Below are 7,777 nucleotides of genomic sequence, written 5' to 3'. Positions count from 1 at the left end.
TCTGGATTCAGCTGAAAGTTACCTCCACTGTCATTTCTTTGGAGAGATTCTAAACAAACATATCCTGATTCTCTTGTATCTATTATCTTCAGACAATTAATGTACTCTTCTGAGTTTTGAAAGACAAAATCAAGTCTTGGAACAGGTTCCTGCAGCTCTTGGCCTCTATGCCTGCTTAAGTGATGTTGGACCAACCTGTAGCCCACCTGTACCAACGTTCATTTTGGTGTACATCTGCAAACCTTTGCGGGGGCGGGGAGAGTTTGACCAGGAATGACTGCAGCTTTTAGTGCTAGGCACAGATCCCATGGAAGCCTCAGTAGAGCAGTTCTATGTGATTTTGGAGTCATTTCTTAAATGAACCGATTTAGAGGTTTCTCTTATGGAACTCCCACCAGTTTTATAAAAAAACTCAATTACCTGTTTTAATTCTATTCTTATGTAAAACAGCTGGAATCTGTTTGGCTTCTGATACTAATTTCTGAATAATGTAGTAGTTTATACCAGAATGGATACTGGATGACTATTTGTGATGGAACTTGGTTTACCAAAGAAATAAAATGATGTTAAAAGTATCTCAGGGCAAATTCTGAGATTTTGTTTGTTTGTTTGTTTTTGTTTTTGTTTTTTTTGTTTTTCTCTGGTACCGGGAACCGAACTCACGACCTTGCGCTTGCCAGGCAGGCACTTTCCCGGTGAGCTAAATCCCCAGCCCCCTGAGAATTAACTTTTTATGATTGCCCTATATGATCTTACGTTAAATGAAAATCTTACTGCAAAACAGAAACAAAAGCAGTCAATGAAATCAATATGCCAAGTACTCAATTACAATATAAACTGAATTTACAGCCTTTCTGTATGTACAATTTAAAAATTTAGTGTTTATTAGGAAGCTCTGAGACTAAGATCTTAGTAAGGAGGATATCCAAATTGTGTCTGCGCACTTCAGACATAGAGGCTTCTCTCCTTTCCCTGTTAAAACCACACCCAACTGCATTAAAACCTAACCATTATTTTAAATTAGATACGTTCCTTGAAAAGAATAAACATTATTCCATGCCTATGTTTTCCATAGACTTCTGTACCCAGGAAATTCTTTGAGTCACTGCTCCAGAGCTGCAGGTGAAAACAATGTGGCCCACTTCTTGCAGGTTTCTAGGACATCTGGTGCAGCAACAACTGGTGTTTTTAGCTTATCTCTTTTGGAATGGAATGATTTTCTCTGAATGAGTTCAGGCAAAGTGCTTTGGGCTCTGATACACTTAGCCTACTGTACTTAGACTGTGGGTGAAAGAAAGGAGCTCTTGAGCACTTGGCTGTTTCATGTGGGATTTAACCTTTCCACAGGCGGCTAAAGAGATTGAAAAATTCTGGATGCCACTCCCACTGAAGAGATATCAGGGAGCTCAGAGAAATATGGAAATCCATCTCTTGATCACTCTGGGCTAGAACAGTTTTCATTGCGCTGGCGAGAGGATGAGGAGAGGCAGGTGATGGCCCAAGCATCACAGGTTCCTAGAGCTTTCACTGAAGGGCAAGGTTCAACCTGATCATCTTTAATAAATAACTCTTTATTTGTTGTAGGACCTTGGGACAAGGCCTAGGGACTGTAAATGAGGAGGTTTTTGAATAATTTTAAATTTTTTTTGGTTGTTCTTGCTGCTATAACAGAAATGGACTGATGCATGGAATTTTATCCCAGATCTTTGTCAGAGTGGGCTAGGTGTTTCTGCAAAATTGTCCTATGGTTATGTTCTTTGCTCCTGATTGTTGTCTGATAGGGAAATACTCGGTTTGAAAAATAGGAAGACTATGTATAATATATAATATTATATTATATATTATTATATATTATCCATGATGTAGGAACTATTATGGGAGAGAAGGACAAGTTAATCACTGTGGTATCACCCTTCCAAGTACAGGCATAAGCTAAAAGCAATGCCATATTTCTAAAGGATTAATCAAAGTCTTAAAAGTCACAGTGATATAAATCTATGCATGGCCCTCTCTAACATGTACAAGGGTGATCAAAATTTATGGTGAATATTTAAATTTAAAACATTTATTGCAGTAAAAGACATATCGCCATTGACAACCCTCGCTTTAAACACACTTATCTCATTGTTCTTGGCACTTTCTAAAGCAATCCTGGAAGTCCTCTTTCCTAAGAGGACTCGAAGTCATGATTCCCCAAAATTTGGGAAATGCAGTGGTGAGTGCCAGGACAGACAGGCTTGTAAAAACATGATGGTGTGCCCTAATCCACCTTATCGACTAGATCCGGTACTGTGCAAACTCTAGTTTTTCCCCAAAATGAAAAAGGCCCTGAGAACAGCTTGAATCAATTCAGGACATTAAGGCAACTATGACAGCATATATACACAGTTAGTAAAGAGGATTCCCAGAACTGTTGCAGAGAGTGGACGGAACCCAGGCATCAGTGTGTTTGAAGCAAGAGGGAGAATTTTGAGGGGAGATTAATGTGCTTTTTATTGTAATAATATTTTTAAATGTAAACATTCAGCATAATTTTTAACATATACTTGGCTTGTTTGGTACATACATAAAGTTTACAGAATTTTATAAATTTAACAAGATTTTAACTTTAATTGCAGTTATTGTTGCAGGGATAATTTTGTTGCTGCAAATCACTACAATCAAATGCTTAATTTGTCTAGCCAATCTAGACAATGTCTTTTTCTTTCAGACCAGATTTGTGTCACTTGATAAAACTAGAAGCAAACATTTCTGTCATACATTGGGTTGTGTTATTCTTTGACTTTGGTATAATATACTGAGTTGAGCAATCATAATGTGTAAGGAAATAGACATTTGCAGGAGGGATTAAGAAACAAACCAGGCCTGGAGCTGAGTGGGAGAGTTTAGGATGTGGGAGGCCTGTGTTTGGTCCTAGTAGTGTCAGGGAAAAGAGCTCCTGTGGAGGAGCAGAGCTATTCTAGGGTCATTTTGAGAGACTCATCCTAGCATGAGACTTAGCTGAGTCTCTGTGCTAATAGTCTTCCATTTTAAACAAGTAATGCATTTGTACACCAAATGTGTGCCCTGGTTGACACATCTGGATGCATTTAAAAGGCCAAACATTTCATGTAAGTCCAATTTGTCATTATTTTACCAGAATATTTAACATTATGAATAAAATAATGTGACAAAATTAAATGACAAAATGGTACAAGAAAACATGATTTAAAAATTCTTTAAGGTGTCACAAAGATAATATTTTAACATCAGATGTACAAAATCTTTACATGTAGGAAAAACATAAACAGATTCTTAAAGGTCATTTACCAGGAGTGGTCATTTAAAGAAGTACATTTGTCATTCAACTTCATCTCATGTAATATATTAATTAGTATAGTAGGTCCCATGCTTTTAGTTCCAAACAAAATAGTCAGGGAAACTTACTTTGTAGAAGGAAAGACAAAAATAATTACAAAATATGTATTATTTTTATGTTAATACACATATATGAATATGTTTAAAGTTTTATTTAAAGTTGCATTTCCATCTATATTAGATTGTTCATGGAAGTCTTCCAAAAGACATCATTTTCAAAATAATCACATAAAATATATTTTAAAATATCTACAATCACCAATAAACTCGTAAGTGTCATACTAAAATTATTTGGGTTATGTTATTGGCATATTATAATTATCAATCTCCTATTTAATGAGTGCAAAACATTGTATTTCATTTAGATATAAATTGGCCAACTAAAATTAAATTACACTAGAAAAACATTTATAATGAAATGAGATCTTTCAGCAATTGTTTTATGTGTGGGGTCACTGTTTTTGAAATGTTAGAATAAAACAAGGTGTAGCACTGATTAACAGAAAGAGACTAAAATAAGCCAACCCACAGTGCGAAAATGAGGGCTCTAGATGAATTTAGCTAGAACCTTGTAGCTGAAAAGTGAGAAATTATAGTAACTCAAAAGGAGACACTGAGAACAGTAGGAATGTCAACATAATATTAGACTTCAGATTGCCAGGACATGACAGAGTAGGGAATTTAGAGTTTCTTTGAAATATAATGAAACATCATTGCATAATTTTAAATCTGAAATTGAAATTGCATCGTTTGTGACTGAAGATGACTTTCAAAGTAGAATTCTGATTTTTCGGATAAATTTTAGATATACTGCTCATTGCTCTTAATTGCTTTATTTGAATCTAAAGATTCATATGTAGTATTAATGAAAACTTTGTTTTTGTTTCTCAAGTGTAAAGCACTGTCATTCTCTAAAATCTTTAATAATCTTTAAAGGTCAGAAGAGAAGTAATAATGACAGGAAAAAGACTGCTAGCAATGTACAAAGTCGTATTGTGCTATTTTTATAGAAAAATATCTTTCATATATTTCCTTTGTGTATAAATTGCCTGTTATGGCATTGTGTAGACACAACCCATAAATTATTTGTCATAACATTATTATTAAATCAGTGTCATTTTAGTTAACCTTCTTAATAAATGAAGCCTAAAGTCTCAATTCAAAAATTGATATTATAACTAATTCTTATATTTTATTTCTTTCTTATTTCTATTTTATACCAGTATGACAGGAGTGTTTCTTAGCCCTGACTGTTGCAATTTCTCAAAGAAAATATGAACTCTACAGGGCCAGTTTCTGAAGAGCCTAGTTCAGTAGCTATGATTGATTCTCCCTACTGTATAACACTCACATATACACATGTGCATATCAATATTTGAAATAGTTTGATTCTGAATATAATCAAGATAAACTAAATTATTCTGTGATATCTCCGCAGCCACAAAATTTAGGAGTGTCATACAATAAAGGTTCACTCTGCTAAAATGCAATTAAAACTCATTGTAGTTCCAAAGCAACTTTCACACATCCTGGAAGTAAATACTATAAGCAAAGGGGGTCTATACAGGCCTCTGCCTATCCTTTAGCGAGCTAAGAGCAAGTAAAGATTGTTCTATGACTCTTCTATGTTCAGGGACTAAAATTACTTGGGTCTTTTCTTTGCAAAGCCAGTGGCTAAAAGTAGACCCTATTTTCCCATCTAACTTCAGGGTGTCAAAACTTGCAGTCTTTCAGCTCTCTGGAAAGGAGATACATGGATAATGGAAATGAACATCTACCTTATCCACCACAGATTTCATATTTGTGAAGCAGGAAAGAATTAAGGAATAAATTGTAATCATTTCATTATTACTAGTATTGCAATTGTGAGATGTGATCAAATACAAGGTGAATGTTTAAATTGAAATAAAAACCTTTATTACAGTAAAAGACACATTTCTATTAATGCCCTTCACAATACCACTCCTCATCTTAAATACACTTATCACATTGTCCTTGGCACATAGTAAAGCAGTTCTGGAAGTTTTACTACATATCTTTACAAGGTGCGATCAAAAATAAGGTGAATGCCGGCCAACAGAAGAGCAGATAGTAAAGGCATTACGTGTGTCCTCATCCACTTTATCCCATGGGTCTGACACCTTGTCACTCCTGGTTCCTTCCTAAAGTCAAAACAACAATGCGACATATGCATTTTGAATCAATTCAAGACATCAAGTCAGCCATGACAGCACAAGTAAAGACACTCACAAAAGAGGACTTCCAGAACTATTTCAGAAAGCGGCAAGTACAACAGGATAAATGTGCCAAAGGTGAGGGACAGTTCTTTGAAGGAGATTAATGACAATGAGTCTTTTCCTGAAATAATTTATTTCTCCTATGTTCTTATTAGTACATGTTTGTGCTACACAATGATTACATTGTTTGTGGGGAGTTGGTCCATGTACATAACACGTCTTCATTCCCTTTCATCTCTTCTTCTCTCCTCCCTTCCCCACTCCACTCCATGTCTTGACCCCCTACCATTTTGTAAGAGATATGTCTTCACTTCCAGTTATCTAACTTCCATTTTGCTCTTTATTTATAATTTGTGTGCCTGATAAGTATAATGTGATATTTAAACTTGTGTACCTGACTTATTTTACTTAACATTATGGCTTCAAGGTGTATCCATTTTCCAAAAATTATAATAAATTTTCAAGACTTAACTGCTATAGTTTTCAATGAAACCTTGCATAGTATATAATTTCATCCATTAACTGTAGCTTTGTATATGTATCTACATTTCAAATATAAAAGTCATATTGGGTTTAAGATATTAAATTTCAATTTTTTCAGATTTATCTTTAATGTTAAAATTTAAGAAAGGAAACCATTGGGGAATACAAATGTGGTATCATTAATTGAACACATCACATTTTACAAAATGAAAAACACTTTAGTCCAAGGAATTATGCAGATCTACTTCAAGATTTCTTCTCTTTTGTTTTCATTTAAAATGTATAATCTTTTGAACAGGTTTAGATTCACAGAAAAATTTAAAATGTGGAAAGTTTCCATGTATCTTCCCGCCCTCAAAACACACCACAGGGAAATCTTTTCCCACTATAAAAAAATCTTCACAAAAACGATACATTTGTGGGCTGGGGATTTAGCTTAGAGGCACAGCGCCTGCCTGGCAAGCACAAGGTCATGAGTTCAATTCCCAGTACCAGAAAAAAACCAAAAACCAAAAAAAAAAAAAAGAAACAACCAAACAACAACAAAAAAACCCAGCAAAATTAAAAACAAAAATGGTGCATTTGTCACAAATGAACCAATACTGATAAATCAGTATCATTCAATGTTCATGATTGAATTTGTACCATGCCTGGTATTACACATTACATGGGGTTTGGAAAATCCCTTTAATATCCCATAGAATAGATTCAGTGTTCTAAACTTCCTCTGTTATTTGCTTATCTTCCTCCTAACTCCTGGCTTGCACTTATTCTTTTAATATCTCCGTAATTTCCCCTTTTCTAGTACAGCGTATCTTTGGAGTGATACAGTGCATTGTTTATTCAGACTGGTTAAATTCACTCAATAATATATATTTAAGGTTTTTCTATGTTCTTCTATGGCTTGATAACTATTTTTTTTTAACTATGAATAGTATTTCTTTGCCTGGACATACTGCAATTATTTTTCCATTCACTTGTTACATCTTGACACTTCCTAGCTTTAGCAATTATGAATAAAGCTGCTGCAAACATTTGCTCACAAGCTTTTTCTGTAAAATATAAGTTTTCACTGCCTTTGTGTAAACATTAAGGAGTATAATTGCTAGATTGAATGGTAAAACTATGCTTAGGTTTGTAAAAAAGAAAAAACAAAGAGAAGAAAAAAACAAAACAAAACCTACCACACTCTTCATTGGTCAGCTTACTCAGGGATCAAATACTCGAAAACAACTTAAAGGAAGAAGTGGTTTAAGTGTCCATGACCACCTGGCTCCAAGGCGGAAACACCGTGGCTGATGGGCATGGTGGAGAAAAGCTGCTCTGTCCATGGCATCCAAAGGCAAAGCAAATGAGCAGTGCTGGAGAGGAAGAGACCAGCCACCATCTGTTGTACCCAGAGCTTCACCGCCATGACCCAGAAGTGGGCTTTATTAATCTCCTGGGAAGCTCCCACGGCAGTCATGTTGACAGTCCAAATTAACTGCCATGCCTTTGAAGTGCCTGTACCAGTTTGCATTCCTGTCAGCAATGGATGACAAATTGTGTTGCTCTGCTTCCTCTTCAGCATCAGGCATTGTCAATATTTTGGGGCTTTTGCCACTATAATAGTTGCAATCATTTTTCAATGGTATCTTACTCTTTTAATTTATGATGCTCTAATGTTGTATGACATTGGACATCTTTTCAAATGCTCATTG

Source organism: Chinchilla lanigera, unplaced genomic scaffold (assembly GCF_000276665.1).
Source record: "Chinchilla lanigera isolate Chin_1 unplaced genomic scaffold, ChiLan1.0 scaffold00008, whole genome shotgun sequence".
NCBI lineage: Eukaryota > Metazoa > Chordata > Mammalia > Rodentia > Chinchillidae > Chinchilla > Chinchilla lanigera.
Note: the sequence above shows the minus strand (reverse complement) of the source record.